Consider the following 17,671-nt stretch of genomic DNA (forward strand, 5'->3'; position numbering starts at 1 on the left):
GCCTGTACATAACCCTCATGAGGGGCATTCGGCCACAGTCAGATTATGGATTACAAGGAAAGCAAAAACATATCTGAGAGCTAACTGTAACACGAACATAGAGTGACAATAGAATTATCCTTACTTGAGCTGCGAGATAGGCACCGGAGTAGTTGCAGAGAAGTCTGTAGAAGTGGCGTGAGAACTCGGCTGCTGCGGTGGATTGCAAATGAACCCAGTCCGACGAACCCGGTGAATAAATATTGAATGCCAAACCCTAGATTAACCGGAGCCGTTCGATGAGGTTGATAGATCTCCATCGTAGATTTAGGCGGAAGGTCATGGCGCGAAACCCAGTGTGGGTCAGCCCACCGCAGGTCACATGCCATCACGTGAATTGGAGCCATCTGGCCACGGAAGAAGGTGAGCTGGGTTACCACTCGCTCACCACCTGGCTCTTAACGTCTATGTCAAGCCGGATATGACAGCACAGTACTCCAATGCATTAAATTCCATCCTCAAGCATTCGTAAGGCGTAAGACCATGTTCAAAGGTCCTAAGTAATGACAAGGTGTTATATATGTTTATTGACATGCGTATTAGCTGGGTTGGGCCAGTGAGAGTATATATATATATATATATATATATATATATATATATATATATATATATATATATATATATATATATATATATATATATATATATAGGTAAATGTGGAAAGAGATCTGGCGGATATTAAAGATAATGGTCAATTTACCTAGTTAGAGTGAGAGGATTGATGAATTGACCCACCTTATCAATTTTTTATTTATTTATGCATTTTTAAGTTTATGAGATCGTGACAATGTGGTATCAGAGCAGAGGTTTCAAAACTGTGGCCTCTGGAACAACAAAGATTACCTTATAATGTATATATGAGAAAAGATAATACAGCTAATTGATTTTCTTGTGTACCAGTTAGGAGATCCATACAGAGACAGCCATCTGCTAACAGCTAATAAGCAAGATGGAGGAAATGCAGGGAGCTGGCGGCATCCCTCAAGAAAATGCTGAGCTGTGGGTACAGCTTGGCGCTGAGACACGCAGCACCAATCTGGCAATACTGCAAACTGTGCAGGAGTTGAAAAGTGAGATGGCGCGTCTGCGAGAGGACAATGCGCGATTGACAATGGAGCAAGAAAGGATATTGAAAAGCCTGTCAGATAAACAAAATCCACCCTTAGCCAACCCCAGTGCGGAACAACAAAGGGGAACTGAAGAACGTGATTACGCACCTGAGGTTTCAGAAGAACAGGAAGACCATTCTGATAATGTACAAGAGCAGCAAACCTCAAAGAGGCAGAAAATGGAATTACAGGGAGAATTCCGGAAAATCAAACCTCCACTTTTCGATGGAGAACAGGAAGAAGCAGCGGAGGCTTGGTTAATTAATATTAATAAGTATTTCCAACTATACGAATACGACCAAAATCTGAAGGCGCGACTGGCCATTTTTCAGCTACAGGGCAAAGCCACCTTGTGGTGGGAAGAAATTAAAATTGTGAAGGGAGTAAGTGAGCAAAGCATAACCTGGGAAAAATTTCAGAAATACTTTAAGGAGAGGTATTTAACCGAGCGCTTCTATGATGAGAAGGCACGAGAATTCCATGACTTACGACTGGGACAACAGTCCATGGATGAATTCATAAATCGCTTCACTTCCCTGCTTCGCTATGTGCCATACATCAAGGAGGAGAAGGCCAAGGTTCAGAGGTTCGTGAGCAGCCTACCGGCTTATATAAGGGAACGGATTGAGTTTGACAATCCCCGAACTATGGATGAGGCAATTCGTAAGGCTAGAATTTGTTACCAGCAGAACAAACAAAAAGGAGACATTCCAAACAAAAGATGGAATGAAAGAAAAGGCAACAAAGTTGCTGGAAACAACAAAGGCAGCCGTGGAAATGGCGGTAAAGGTGCTGGGAAGGGGCAGTTTAACAGAAACACAAATAAAGGTACCTTCCGGGCTAAGCCAAGCGAGAGCAGGATCAGCGAACCACCTGCCAGATCAGAGATTGAGGGAACCAGACCTCCAGTTCAGTGCTGGGGGTGTGGAGGACCGCACTACGTTAAGAATTGTCCACAGCGTAAAGGAGCTGACCAAATATCTCAGATCCATGAAGCCTCAACTGTTGGGGATGTGGCGCGCAGCGTACCAAGAATTAATGCAGCCTTAGAGGACCGGCAAGCGGAATACCAACCATCCATGGTGGAGTTCGAAGGTAAGATTTCAAACCTTTCTGTAGCTGTACTTATTGATCCAGGAGCTACTTTAAGTTATGTTAGTCCAAAAGTAGTGGAACATTGTAAGCTATCACCGGAAAGGTTCAAAAACCCATGGTTGGTCCAGTTAGCTACGGGAGCCAAAAGACGGGTTTTAGCTAAAGTTAATAACTGTTCTTTCAGTATAGCTGGACAGCCCGTAACCGCAGACCTGAATGTACTTCCATTAGGTTCTTATGACATTCTTATTGGTATGGATTGGCTGGAAAAGCACTGGTCATTGGTGAATTGCAAAACCAAGACCATATACTACAAGGATGATTTGGGGCAGCAGCAGGAATTGCAGGGGATTAAACATCCTGTCCAGATTCGACCTATCACCGCTACTCAGTTAGCTAAGTGTATTAGAAAGAAATGTCAGATCTATGCCATACAAGTTAGTTATGCGAACCAGAAAGATAAGATGTCCGCATTAGGCAATATTCCAGTGGTACAGGAATTTACAGATGTTTTTCCTGAAGAGGTACCGGGGCTGCCTCCAAAGAGGGACATAGACTTCACTATAGAGCTAGTACCGGGGGCAGCACCAGTATCACGGGCACCATACCGAATGAGCGTACCAGAGTTAACAGAATTGAAAATGCAGCTACAAGAACTGTTGGATAAACAATACATACGTCCCAGTGTATCACCCTGGGGAGCTCCGGTATTATTTGTGAAGAAGAAGGATGGGACCCTTCGCATGTGTATAGACTATCGACAGTTGAATAAGCTCACGGTCAAAAACAAGTATCCCTTACCCAGGATAGATGAACTCTTTGATCAAGTGAAAGGGGCAAAAGTGTTTTCCAAGATTGATCTGCGATCTGGTTATCATCAGATCAGGATTAAAGATGAGGACATTGCCAAAACTGCCTTCAGGACACGCTATGGACACTACGAATTTGTAGTGCTACCTTTTGGTTTGACCAATGCACCTGCCACCTTCATGTGTATGATGAACAACGTGTTTCATCGGTTTTTGGACAAATTTGTGCTGATTTTTATTGACGATATTCTGATATACTCTCGCTCCCAGCAGGAACACGAAGAGCACCTTAGGTTGGTGTTGCAGACTCTTCGAGAACATCAGCTATACGCTAAGTTCAGCAAATGCGACTTCTTCAAGGAGGAAATTCAGTATTTGGGACACGTGATTACTAAAGAAGGAATTGCTGTAGACCCGGAGAAGATAAAAACCATTATGGAATGGCCCATACCCAAGGATGTTGCTGATATCAGATCCTTTATGGGATTAGCTGGCTATTACCGGAGGTTTGTGGAAGGTTTCTCTAGGATAGCCTATCCTATTACCTCCTTACAGAAAAAGGGGAAAGTATTTAGGTGGACATCAGAATGTCAGCAGAGTTTTGACCGCCTGAAGCACTTACTTACCACTGCACCCATATTGAGTATAGCTGATCCTAATAAGGATTATGTGGTATGCACCGATGCAAGCAAGGAGGGTGTGGGAGGAGTATTAATGCAGGAAGGAAAAGTAATAGCATATGAATCAAGGAAGCTAAAGGAGCATGAACAAAGATACTCTGCTTACGATCTGGAATTAACAGCTGTCATTCATGCGCTGAAAATGTGGCGGCACTACCTCCTAGGGAGGAAATTCCTGCTGTTAACAGATCATCACAGTTTGACACATTATTTCAGCCAACCTACCTTGAATGCAAGACAAGGCCGTTGGGCAGACTTCCTAAGTGGGTTTGATTTCGACATAAAGCATTTAAAGGGCAAGGAAAACCGAGTGGCCGATGCATTAAGTCGGAAGGTTCATTGTTTATGTGAACTTTCAGTCAGCAAATGGCAGAATTCACTAATTGAGCAAATAAAAACAGCAGCTAGTCTTGATTCTGAATACCAGCACTTAAAACAGCAAGTACAACAATCTGTTAATGAAAGATTACAGCAAGGATACACACTAAATAGTGCTGGAATGCTGTGTTTTAATAAGAAAATGTATGTACCTGATTCAAATGACCTTAGAAGGCTGATTCTGGATGAGTTTCATATCAGCCACTACACTGGTCATCCGGGGTACCAAAAGATGATCACTGCGCTTAAGAAGGAATACTATTGGCCAGGAATGAAGAAACAAGTGGTTGAGTACTTGGCACGGTGTTTGGAATGCCAGCAAATAAAGGCAGAACATCAGCATCCAGCTGGACTGCTACAGCCTTTGCCTATTCCGGAATGGAAATGGGAAACCATTTCCATGGATTTCATAACTGGGTTGCCCCGAACAAAGAAAGGCAACGACTCTATCATGGTAGTGGTTGATAAATTGAGTAAAGCAGCGCACTTTATTCTTGTGCAGTCCACTTACAAGGCGGTACAAATTGCTCACCTCTTTATGCAAAATATATTCCGATTGCATGGATTGCCAAAGGTAATTATATCAGACCGCGATGTGAAATTTACTTCCACTTTTTGGAGAACATTGTTCGCTGAATTGGGGACTCAGTTGAATTTTAGCACGGCCTATCACCCACAGACCGATGGTCAAACTGAGCGAGTTAATCAGGTGCTGGAAGATATGTTGAGGGCATATGTAATGCTGAAACCAGGTCAATGGGAAGAGTATTTACATCTGGTCGAATTTGCGTATAATAATGGGTATCACACTTCGACTCAGCTAAGTCCCTTTGAGGTCCTATACGGACGAAAATGTCGCACACCCTCAAGTTGGGGTGGACCTGAGGACAAGTTGAGTTTGGGACCAGAAATGCTTAAAGAAATGGAAGATATGGTGAAAAGAGTGCGTGCTAATCTAAAGGCTGCCCAAGACCGGCAGAAAAGTTTTGCGGACAGAAAAAGAAGATTCACAGAGTATAAGGTTGGTGACCATGTGTTTGTGAGGATTCAAGCTAGGAGGAGCACTCTACAGTGGAGTGGGTGCGCCAAGCTGGCTCCACGATACTTTGGACCTTTCCAGATCTTGGCCAGAGTGGGGCCAGTGGCCTACCAACTTGCCTTGCCAAGTCATATTAGGATTCACAATGTGTTCCACGTGTCTGTCCTAAAGAAATATGTATATGATTCTAAACATGTTATCCGATGGCAGGATGTGCGGGTAAGAATTAATCCGGTTGTTTGATTAAGCAGCTATACTCAGTAAGAAAAAACTGATTAAAGGTATTGGTTGTTTGCAGGTCGAACCGGAAGGCGAGGTCCTGGTCGAACCACAGAGCATTCTCGACGGGAGAGAAGTGCGGCTGCGGAAGCGGGTTATTACCCAAGTTAAAGTGCTGTGGCAGCACTATGGGCCTGAGGAGGCTACATGGGAAGACGAGGAACTCATTAGAAAAACTTACCCAAATTTATTTAATGGGAATAGACATCGGGACGATGTCCAATCCCAGGGGGGGAGATGTAATGACCCCGGTAACTTGTAAATCTGGATAATTACTGTGGTAAAAGTGTTGAGTGGTTACTCATTGTTTTGAATGACATTATTAATGAAGAAAGTTGATTATTGAATTATTTTTACATGTGTATGTTCTTGAAAATGCTGGCAGCCTCCTGAAGGAGGATTTCTATTTTTAGGGAATCAATTATAAAACTGATGCAACTGCTTCTCACCCGAGGAAAAAGTCCGAGGAAGGAAAATCTCTGGGTTGTTGAGGAACAAGCAGAGAGAAGAATTCCATGAGAGAGCAGAGTGAGAAAAGAGGTTAAGTTTGGTAATGACCAGATAACCTAGCACAGAGGTGCAAGGGTCTTGTTGAGGGCTGCAGGCCTGCAAGACGGCTCGGGGGGAGAATCCAACGTAAGTGGATCTCAAGGTTGGGAGGATAAGAGCAAAAACATTGCAGGTGACTTCTGCAAGTAAGGACATCGATAGCGGGAAAAACCAGGTATGCATTCTCTGATCTAGTTAATGAATAAAGAAAAGGTATAGAAGAAGACAGACAGGACACAGAACTTGTATTATTTGTCTTTAGTTACTGTAGTATGGTAACTAGATTAATGTATACAGTTCCTGAAATGTTTGTACATGTTAATGTGTGACTGTGGTCACCCCTGGACACTGTATTAAGAACTTAGGGTTGTACAGTCTTATTACGCTCAGAACAGAGTCAGTTCTTAGAGCTGTTGAGGAGGTATGGAAACTGTATCAAATATCAGTGAGGTAAAACCAGAGAATAGAAGTAAAAACAGAACCAAGAAAAAGGTCTAGAAATGCTGGGTAGGAAACCGAGTTATACAAATACCGTTAACTAGCACAGAACTAGTGCTTGCATGGAAGCAATACCTTTATACATGCCAATGATAACGAATGCGAACTAAGCTGTGTAGAGCAATTATTAAACAACACTGTATAAATTAAACGAAATGGCCGAATCGAAATGCTGTATATATATATATCAAGCGACATGGCATAAACATAATGCTGTATAAGCATGAAACAACATACAGATGTAATACTGTGTGGTGGAACATCATTATGGAAACAGTATCGTAAGTAGCAGTGTACAGTTAAAGAGGGTTTATAACAAATCAAGTCGTATTGACAGACCCGAATGAGGGTTTATAACAAGACAAGTTGTATTAACAGACCCGAGTAGGGTTTATATTTCTAAGTAACGGACCTGGTAGTAGCTACGCTTAGCGAAACCGGAAACCAAATACATCATTACAAGATAAGTCAACAATATCAAAATATGACCTGCATATTAAACATATAGTAACCTGACATTCAAGGTCATTGTAATGACTGTTCGCGGAAGAGGTAGACGCTACGCTCATAAACTGAGTGCAGGTTTACCTCAGTATCGCTTTGAAAATACATATGAAATGAAAACTGTTCTGCACGAATCAAATACATGTGAAAACCTCGAGATTATCCTGTATTAATATGCACTGAAGTAAACCCCTAAAGTTCTACGAAATCTATTAAATAAACAGGAATATGAGCATACAGTAGAACACCCAGAACATAAGTCTTTCCATATGAACTGACTATGTAAGAGAAAAATAACCATTTGAAATTATTGTTAGAATCTGAGAATCGGAAGCAAACATTCATTAAAAAACTGCAAAACATTATCATAGTCGTGAGAAGTCTGGCATAGAAAACGGTGGTAAACCACAGAATGATGAAACTAATACATAGTCATTTAGCTTCACAGATTCGGTAATAGCTCGTGTGAGCTTCCAAAATATACATTCGGTGACTTCTTAAAGCCTGAGGACCAAGTCCAAATCAAATATACAGAAATATAGTAAATGGCGTGAAAGCCACAAGTAATACCTATCTAAACCCTAAGGGCTCACGTGAGACAGGCCGGCATGGAGAGGTCACCTGTATAAGCGTAACCAGGGTTTGAGACAAATTAATCGGACCTGAGACAGGTAAGCAAATCATAAACTATGTCTCAACTAGAAGTCATTGCATACAGTATATCAATGAGCTATTAACCAAGGAAAAGCAGTACAGGCATACCTGTAAATTTCACTAAACACCCAAATCCTTCTGCACGCGGTAGGAGAAGCTATGGATGGCCTGTACATAACCCTCATGGGGGGCATTCGGCCACAGTCAGATTATGGATTACAAGGAAAGCAAAAACATATCTGAGAGCTAACTGTAACACGAACATAGAGTGACAATAGAATTATCCTTACTTGAGCTGCGAGATAGGCACCGGAGTAGTTGCAGAGAAGTCTGTAGAAGTGGCGTGAGAGCTCGGCTGCTGCGGTGGGTTGCAAATGAACCCAGTCCGACGAACCCGGTGAATAAATATTGAATGCCAAACCCTAGATTAACCGGAGCCGTTCGATGAGGTTGATAGATCTCCATCGTAGATTTAGGCGGGAGGTCATGGCGCGAAACCCAGTGTGGGTCAGCCCACCGCAAGTCACATGCCATCACGTGAATTGGAGCCATCTGGCCACGGAAGAAGGTGAGCTGGGTTACCACTCGCTCACCACCTGGCTCTTAACGTCTACGTCAAGCCGGATATGACAGCACAGTACTCCAATGCATTAAATTCCATCCTCAAGCATTCGTAAGGCGTAAGACCATGTTCAAAGGTCCTGAGTAATGACAAGGTGTTATATATGTTTATTGACATGCGTATTAGCTGGGTTGGGCCAGTGAGAGTATATATATATATATATATATATATATATATATATATATATATATATATATATAGGTAAATGTGGAAAGAGATCTGGCGGATATTAAAGATAATGGTCAATTTACTTAGTTAGAGTGAGAGGATTGATGAATTGACCCACCTTATCAATTTTTTTATTTATTTATGCATTTTTAAGTTTATGAGATCGTGACAATTAATTAGTTGTAACTTAATTATTTTATAATATTTAAATTATTTTCATAATAAATATTATTAATTTTTAATTAACAATTTCAAAATTAATAAACATTGTTAATTAACTAGTTTAAAATTTTATTAGTCGAACTAAATAAATTTACTTATAAACAAATATAATGGGATAAACTCATTAACAATTAATTCAAAATTTATTCAACCCATAACTTTTTATTTAATATATATTAAAAATAGTTACATATTTAAAAAAAATTAATATAGATTCATTTAATTATCATACAATTATTTTTAAAAATAAAAAATACTTATTTATATTACCTAAATATTTATTTTTTATTATAAAATTTGGTTTAACCCTAAGAAAATAAAATGAATTAGATAAATGAAATTATATATATATATAAATATATAAAGTCTAACATGAAATTATACACTTATATATATATATATATAAAAGTGTAACATCACTGAGATAAAAACATTTTTTTTTTCCAAATCTCAAAGGTGGTGAATGATGTAAGCAATTCCCCCTTTTTTTTATTTCTTTAAATGGGCCTTCAAAGGTTATATAAAAGATCGGGTTATGATTCCAACCTTTGGCATTAATGCTATATATTTAGTTAGAATATCTCGATATATACGTTTCATGAAACATTTTTACATGGTTTAATAGGTTGAATTTATATTAATATGTCCAATTTATAATATTTAAATTGGTAAACATTTAACTGTGGGTTAAAATTAATATAGAGTCCAAGGGAAATGTTATAGTTTCCCAAAAAAGTTAAAAGTAATAAAAATAATAAAATTCAAATTTGTTACATTGTAATTTTGTTTTTAATAATAAAATATGAATGATTTTTTTAGATTAAAAAAATCATAGTATAAATATTAAATATTATGGCTCATCAATACAACTTACCCAAAAGCCATCCCTCATTTCAAACTCAAAATATTTTATTTGAATTTAGTTTTATAACATTTTTTTATGAAAATATATTATAATTACTTTTGAGATATATCTACACCTCTATCACATGAAAAAATATAATATATAAATAGTAGTTATAAATTAAGATCCATTTCACCATATAAATTAAAATAATAATTTTGTAACAATATCTAAATTTCATTAATAAGCACACAAAAAAATTAATACTTACAATATAATAAGATTTTTAACCATGGATATTCACCACCACTTTACCATGGATATTATTAACCATACCATACCATGGGCCAATATGATGGCTCATCAATACCACATGCCCAAAAACCATCCCTCATTTCACAATCAAAATAATACTTACAATTAACAAGACTTTTAACCATGGATACTCACCCCACTTTACCATGGATATTATTAACCATACCATACCATGGGCTAATACCATGGCTCATCAATACCACATGCCCAAAATCCATCTCTCATTTCACAATCAAAATATTTTATAAATTATTTTTTTAATTTAATTTTATTACATTTTTTGGCCAAGAGACACTCTCCATCCCAATATGGAAGAGTTGTTGTAATGTCCAATTATATTATGTTATCTAAACATTTTGACCCATTCAAATTACATAAAAATGAAAAATAAAATTATTAATTAAAAAATTCTGACTTGGTGAAATTATATAAAAATAAAAATTAAACAAAAGAGTTGTTGTAATGTCCAATTATATTATGTTATCTAAACATTTTGACCCATTCAAATTACATAAAAATGAAAAATAAAATTATTAATTAAAAAATTTTGACTTGGTGAAATTATATAAAAATAAAAATTAAACTAAAAAAAATAAAATTAATAATTAGATCCATCTTAACTTTTCTATCAAGCTCAGAGAGGGATCAAATTTTTTGAGATACAAATCTTTCTTCATGTTTTGTACTCAAAAAAGAGGTTTGCACCCTGAGATATTTTATCCCTCTGGGCACTTGATAGATCTGGAGTTAAGATGGATCTAGGATGGTTTAACTATCAACCATGGTTTTGTTAATTGACAAGATCCCTTGGTCTGCACAATCTCTCATAGCTCCTTACTATCAATGTCATGACGTGCATATGGGATATATTATATCACTTGGTGTTTAATTTTTACACCGTAAGGCATTTCTCTATGAAATGAACTCCCCAATGCGCCACGATGCACTATCTTGCACTGATGTGAGGTGTTAGATGATTAAAAAAATTCCCATCGTTGGATAATCATAGGCAGTTATAATAAGTTCATTATTGTAACAATTATCTGCAACAACTCAAGGCACCAGGCGCATGTGTAGCAGAAGCTTCAAATGCCACTAGATTTCTTAGGATTACCTCTGTGTTAATGTCTAACTTTACTCTAGGGAGGTAAAGTGCGGTTGTTTTCTCGTCATATTGTATTGTGCTGAGATCACCATCATTAGGAGATAATTTCACTCCCGCTAAATGTAAATCCACCACAAAATGAATATTTAGTTCATGTGGAGAGGGTTGTATGATCTTAATAGACAATTCTTCCCCGATTCTGAATGAATCTTTTTCAAGCCTTTTAAACGTACTTAGTATAATACTAAAGGTAAAATTCATCACAAATTGCGAAGGCTTCTAGTTCAACACTCGTCGAAGTAACATCGTGAGAAATCGAACGACGCCAACGTTCATAGAAGAGAGAGTTTAACAGAGCATACTGAAGGCTTCTTTAATAGTCGAACTGTCCACTAGAGCAGGCGAATCATCTTTTTTGTCAATTATAGTTGGAGTAACAACTGACATATCCACTTGATAAGGAGCATCCTTTCCTTCATTAAATCGAATTGGAATTTGATTGTTGGAACAAGGGACAATACAATAGTACAACACCTCCAACATGTGTCGCCTTTCGTTGATACAAAGATTTCCACTCTTTGGCAACTTGAAACTGAAAGGCGATAATTCTTGGACCATTAGACACAACAGGTTGGAGAGCCTCTCCTCTACCTTGGCTTCAAAACCCAACTCCAACTCCAAAATATTTTTCAACAGGAAAAGCGCCATTTGATTTTCGAGCATCATCAAATATCTGAGAAAATATTTGTAGAAGGCACTGGTTCCAGTCAGATCTAAGACACGTCCCAACGATTTGATGTCAGAGCGGAAGCTTTGGTCGACATTTCTGATATAAAACTGCAAACCCTCAAGAAGGAAACCGACATCTAGAGTCATGATCCACGCCAAGGTTTCTTCCTTATTGTTGATGAAGTTGTGATAGCAGCTCCAGATGTCCCAATCATATTCTTTAAATTCCTCCATAATGACCATCTGAAACTTTGCTAGACCCTTCATTTTTTTCTGAAATCTGCAAGCAATTGCCAACCTGTAATGGTCCATATCATGGAGCTTAGATCTCCAATGGTGACATAGGCCGATGCAAACCATTTGAGGAATGCAGTTTTCAAGTTTGTCTTCCAATAACTCTTTTGGCCCATTAAACATAGAGACATCAAACCCTTTCACATTCACCTCATCTTCTTCTTGTAGTGCGTCAAGAGATTCGTTAATTTGAATAACACAACTATCCTCATCTTTCTTCAATTGAGCAGCATCAATGTTGGATTCCATTTTTTCGGCTAGGAGGAAAGGAGCCACAAACAAAGTAGTGGAGAAAACTTTTGAAATGTATTAGCCAGAATTAAGAGACTTTGAAATCTTATATCGAATTCGGTGGACTAAGGTTGTGGGTCCTAAGCCATTCCTATCCACAGGTTTTTGAATTTCCTACATTGCAATCTGTTGTTTAATTCAAACAAATAAATTCCAGTGTTGCCTTATTTAACATTTGTTTCTTTGCTTACCATTATAACAATGTAAACTTTGAAACAGGAACTCATACTATTACTCGTTTTGTTGAGGTAGCAAAAAACTGACCCGATTTTGAAAAGTGGTGATGCAGAATACACATATTTTTTTAGCATAGTTTTTGACACTTTAAATTTTTTTATGTACATTAGTTTTTAGAATGTTAGTGATTTGCATGCTGATTTTAAAAAGTGTAGATTCCGCATCAAGTCCTTTTTCTAAAAGACCTATTTTTTGACTTTAAATTTTCTAATGTATTAAATGTGAATAATTATTTTCTAAATTTAACAAATTTTTAAGTGATCTTCTTCTTCATTTTTTTTTTGTTTTTTGTAGTGAGGTTTTTATTTTTTTGCATAGTTAAAGAAGAAGGTCGATATTTTAAAGTTTCGATATCCTACATATTTATATATAGTTAATTAATTTTTCAGTGCATATCAAATCATTGTCTCTTAAAAATAATAATTTTTAACAATTGACATAAAAATAACCATTTTGAACATAAATATAACTAAAAAATTACACACTTTGATAATTTTTTTTGCTCGAAATGACATGTCAAAATCACAATTTTTATAGGAAAAATTTAACAACAAAATGGTTAAATAATAATTTTTTTTAATGAATTTTATGTCAAAAAATAATAATAATCACTGTTTTTTTCAAAAAATAATGATTCACATAAAAATTAAAGCGAAAATCACATAATACAAATATTGAACACACAACAACATTAATCGAATGCTTATTCTTCTCACAAAATGTCAAAGTAAAAAACATTACAAGTATAACTAATTAATAGTTACAAGAAATGAGCTTGATTTCCAAGCATAACTTAAATTTAATCAACAATATCATGTAATCCAAACTCTTCATCATCTAGAGTTTCATCATTGTCTTCTTCCACAATATTTTCTGCTTCATTTTGCTCATTTTCCTCTTCTAATGGATCTTTGATGTCTGCGAATCTCCCAATGTATGCCTTTCCAATCATTCCATATAATGGTGGTTGAGGTTGCTTTGCATTTTTTGCCACACGTGATTCACTAAAATCCCTTCCTTCAACCCAATTTCTTGCATTGCATTTGGAAGAAATTGAAGAGCATTAATTCTTTGCTGAATAAATTTGCACTGTACTGGATCTTTTTCAATGAGAATGCAATTTCTTCTTGTTTGTGGGCAACATGCTAGTGTTGTACCTAATTATCAAGTACAAAAGAAATAATGAAGTAAATTAGTATAATGACAATTAAAATTAAGAAAGAAGATATTGAAATTCAATTCTATATAATAATACTTACCTGAGCCAGAAAATAAATCTAGAACCCAATCTCCTTCATTTGAACATATTTCTATAAGATAGTTAATCAATGATTGTGGTTTTTGATAAATGTTAACTATCTCTCCTTTTGCTTCTTTGTCTTCATATGTTAGTTTTTTTCACAACAATATCATAAAATAGTATTTGGTTATGACTATTTCCATCTAACCGATTAAAAATCATAGACATATAGCTATCATCTTTTGCCCAACTATCAATATGGATGAACTCACAATCATTTATATATGGTTGATCTTCACGGTTAAGAAGATTTGACTTTTGCCTGTAACATGAAATAGTAAAAGTTCAATTAATTTGTACATAAATGAATTTTTTAACATTAATCAAACATACATTTTCAATGTCTTACCATGTAAGCTGCATCCTTGAGTTTGTTTTCCAATTGAAGCTTAAAAATAACATTGCCAATTGTGTGTCTAAATGAAATGTCACAAATCTCCATAATTGTGATGATGTGACTTCTACAAATCCCGCAACCACTTTACTAAGAGCTTGATAAGTATAAGGGTCACTATCATAGTCAATGTTTGGGATATTGAAACCATGGGGAATATCTACAATAACTAAGGAATAATCCCTTTTAGGTATGAATATAGCAATGTATTCACAGTCGCCTTGTATTACTTGATATTGAATAGTTTCAAGCCCATTCCAAATGAAATGAGTAAGAGTTGGATCAAGTTCAACATTCCTAAGACGCAACTTCTTCAGTTTTTTGATCTTAATTTTTTCAATAAAGGTTCTGAAACTATCTGGTGCTCTATTTGCATCCTTCCTCATCTTTAATAAAATAAACAAATATATGTATAAGTTATAAAATAAAAATAGTATACAGATGACTAAAAATGAATGTATAAATTAACATACCTTTTTAAATGCAAGATAAAAAAAAAAATTAGCGTTGATGTAGAACTTGAATCTGAATAGTTACGTACACCATCATCCCAACTATCTTCATTCAACAAATTAACCATTTGTTCTTGTATTTTCATGTAAACTTTGTGGCTAAATAGATAAAGTAAAACAAAGTTAATATAATGATATGTATAACAAATACTACCAAGAACAATATGTTATATTTTAAAAAAATTATAATCTAGAAATAAGTAAAAATAATTCAACAAAATTACTTTTGAAATTCCTCAGACATTTCCTCCAATGATAATTCCCTTGTCCTCACATGAGATAATATTGCGTTGACAAGTTTTTCATCCTTCACTCCTTGCAATGCTCTCCAAGGTGTGATAGTAATATTTTCTGGAAGCTGCTTCATTTCATGACCTGATTTACTGTTGCTACATATCAATGGTTTAAACCTTTAGACCTTTTGTTTTTTAATGCTAATGTTCTCCCACATGCTAAAAATCTCATTAATCAATTCCCATATCTTTCCAGTTCTAAATGCCAACTGGAAAATGTTATCAATACTTCTATTAGTATTTAATCTGCCTTCTTTTGAACTGATTTTCTCCTCAATTTGATAGCCTATTTCCATACAACATTCTTTTCGGAATTCTATTGTAACATTTATCTTATCCCCATAACATTTTTCTTCAAATTCACTATGAATAAATCTAACCTTTTGGATGAAAGTCATAAACATCCTATATTCATTATCTGAATTATGATCCCATGCCAATAACTTTTCTTATGTATCTGATAAACCGACATAAATGATATATTTCATTGTTGCAAAATGTGGGTTATTGAGATATTCCTCCATCAGTTGCCTTTGAGCTTGTACAAAATGGTTTCCCCTAAGCACATAATAATTGTATTAAAAAAAGTTGACTTATCAAATGCTTCTTTGTTGGGAACTTGAATTGGATCAACAAGAAGCACATAATTAACCACATGAGCATATGGATTGTACCTCATCAATGTCTTCAAGTTGTGAACATGCAGGTGGTGTGGCTTTCTGATTTGATATTTACATTGTCCTTCACTTGGCTTATAGATTTGTCTCACATTACGCTGAAATGTATGACCACCCTCAATTAAGTTTGTCTTTGTGAAGTTTTGTTGAATGAAATTTGTTTTTTTTTAATAATGCCATCCTCTAACTCAACTCTTCGTGTAATGATTTCCCTGCTTTGTTTTGAATTTTCACTAGGATCTTCACTATTGGCAATGACTACTTGAGAATGTTCAACTTTAATTTTCTTCCTCCTAAAATTCTCATCATTAACCAAAACAAAGACATTCATGGGCATTGTTACTTTCTGTCTTTTGTGGCTCTTCTCCTTTCTAACATCAGTTCTAATGTCATCTTTAGTAATGGCAACATATTCTTCAGCATTAGTTTCAACTTCCTCATCTTCAAAAGTAACATGTCTACCTTTGCTAGATTTATCCACTAGAGGCATTTTTTCTGATCCCTTGGATGTAGTTTTGTAGCATCATGAATTACTACTTTTTTCTTGTTTTCCATATCTTCTTCTGACCCTGAGTAGAAACTGTTGAAAACATTCATAATATCTTGCTCTATGAAATGAATTCCTCCCAACATAATTGAAATATTTTCAATAAAATTTTGTCAAATAAAATATCATATGTCAATAAAAACTAAGTTATAAAAATATAATGAGACAATTACAATAACACAAAACACAAATATAAATAACAATACTTATGATATCTTGTGCAATCTCATTTATGATTTGTTTACACAACTTTGTATATTCCTTTGTCATGTCATACAATGACAATGATAACTCATATTTAATCTTGTCATGTGACTTGGGCGGTTTTGTAAGTACATAAACAACTTTAGTGTCCAGTATCAAACACATGTCTATGACCTTTCTTAGCACCTCATAAATTCCACTATCGTTAGGGATGTACATACATACATACATACATACATACATATATCTGCACATCTTCACCTTCTCTATCTTTCACATATCATACATTTTGTGTAAGCTTCACTTTTTTTTTGATTTCTTCCAGTATGAAATCGTCTTCTTATCGTTTGAGGCACTTGATATATTTGTAGTTATCAGCTTAGGTTTGGTTCATTCAACAGTGTTTTTTGAGGATCCACCTTTAATTTTAGCAGTATTTGGTCCAAAAAGATTCAAATAAATCTTCTTTGATGCCATTTTCCTGCAAAAAAATAAACATATATAAAAATCAGTAAATTACAAAGAAATAATAGCTTAAATTAACAAACAAAATGATAAATGATAAATAACTTTGTAAAAAAAACCTTTTAAAAAAATTAAAAAAAATAAGAAATTAAAAAAATCCAGCCTCTCCCGCCCCACCCCGGTGGCGCTGTCGGGGGTGGAGGCTCCATTTTGAGCAGCCCTTCGTTTCCCACCCTAGTGGCCCCATGCATCCCCTCCTGTTGGGCCATCGAGGTGGGGCGGGAGGGGCTGCACGCAACTCCCTGCCGCCCCACCTTTGCGATCCAATGGGCTACTGGGTAGCTGGCCAATTCTAAGAATCAACCCACCAGCGCTAGCGACCCAACATGCTCATTGGGCCACCGGGGTGGGGCGTGAGGGGATGCATGCAGCCCCCTCCCGCCCCTCCCCCACGGGCCTGTTGGGCCGCGAGTTTGGGTTCCGTCGGTGAGTACGATCAGGCCCACCATGCCCACTGTGGACATAGTGGCCTTCTGCCTACCATGAGCTTGTCCAGTAAATTTGGCTCATCTAAATTTTTAATTTCTAAAAAAAAAATTAAATTTCATTAAACCTATTGAATTTTAAAACTTGCACACAACAAAAGGGAAACTAACATTTCAAATGCATTAATCTTCCATTGAATATGTTGTTGATAGCAATGTAATTGCTTCACAAATTCACTCCAAGTCTTTTAACGAACTTCGAAAAACCTTGATGTGATGTAAGGAATAATGATAATGAAATTTATGATATAACAGAAATTACGGAATTGTTTTA

The 17,671-nt window shown here is 36.2% G+C and overlaps 1 pseudogene; it reads left to right on the forward strand.

Moving 5' to 3' along the window:
• The first annotated feature begins 988 nt into the window (after window positions 1-988).
• LOC149181702 (uncharacterized) overlaps window positions 989-17,671 on the forward strand; it is a 33,289-nt pseudogene continuing 16,606 nt past the window's right edge.

This window comes from Pinus tabuliformis, chromosome 3_2 (assembly GCF_031772625.1).
Source record: "Pinus tabuliformis cultivar Carrire ecotype Pingquan chromosome 3_2, CPIR1, whole genome shotgun sequence".
Taxonomy (NCBI): Eukaryota; Viridiplantae; Streptophyta; class Pinopsida; order Pinales; family Pinaceae; genus Pinus; species Pinus tabuliformis.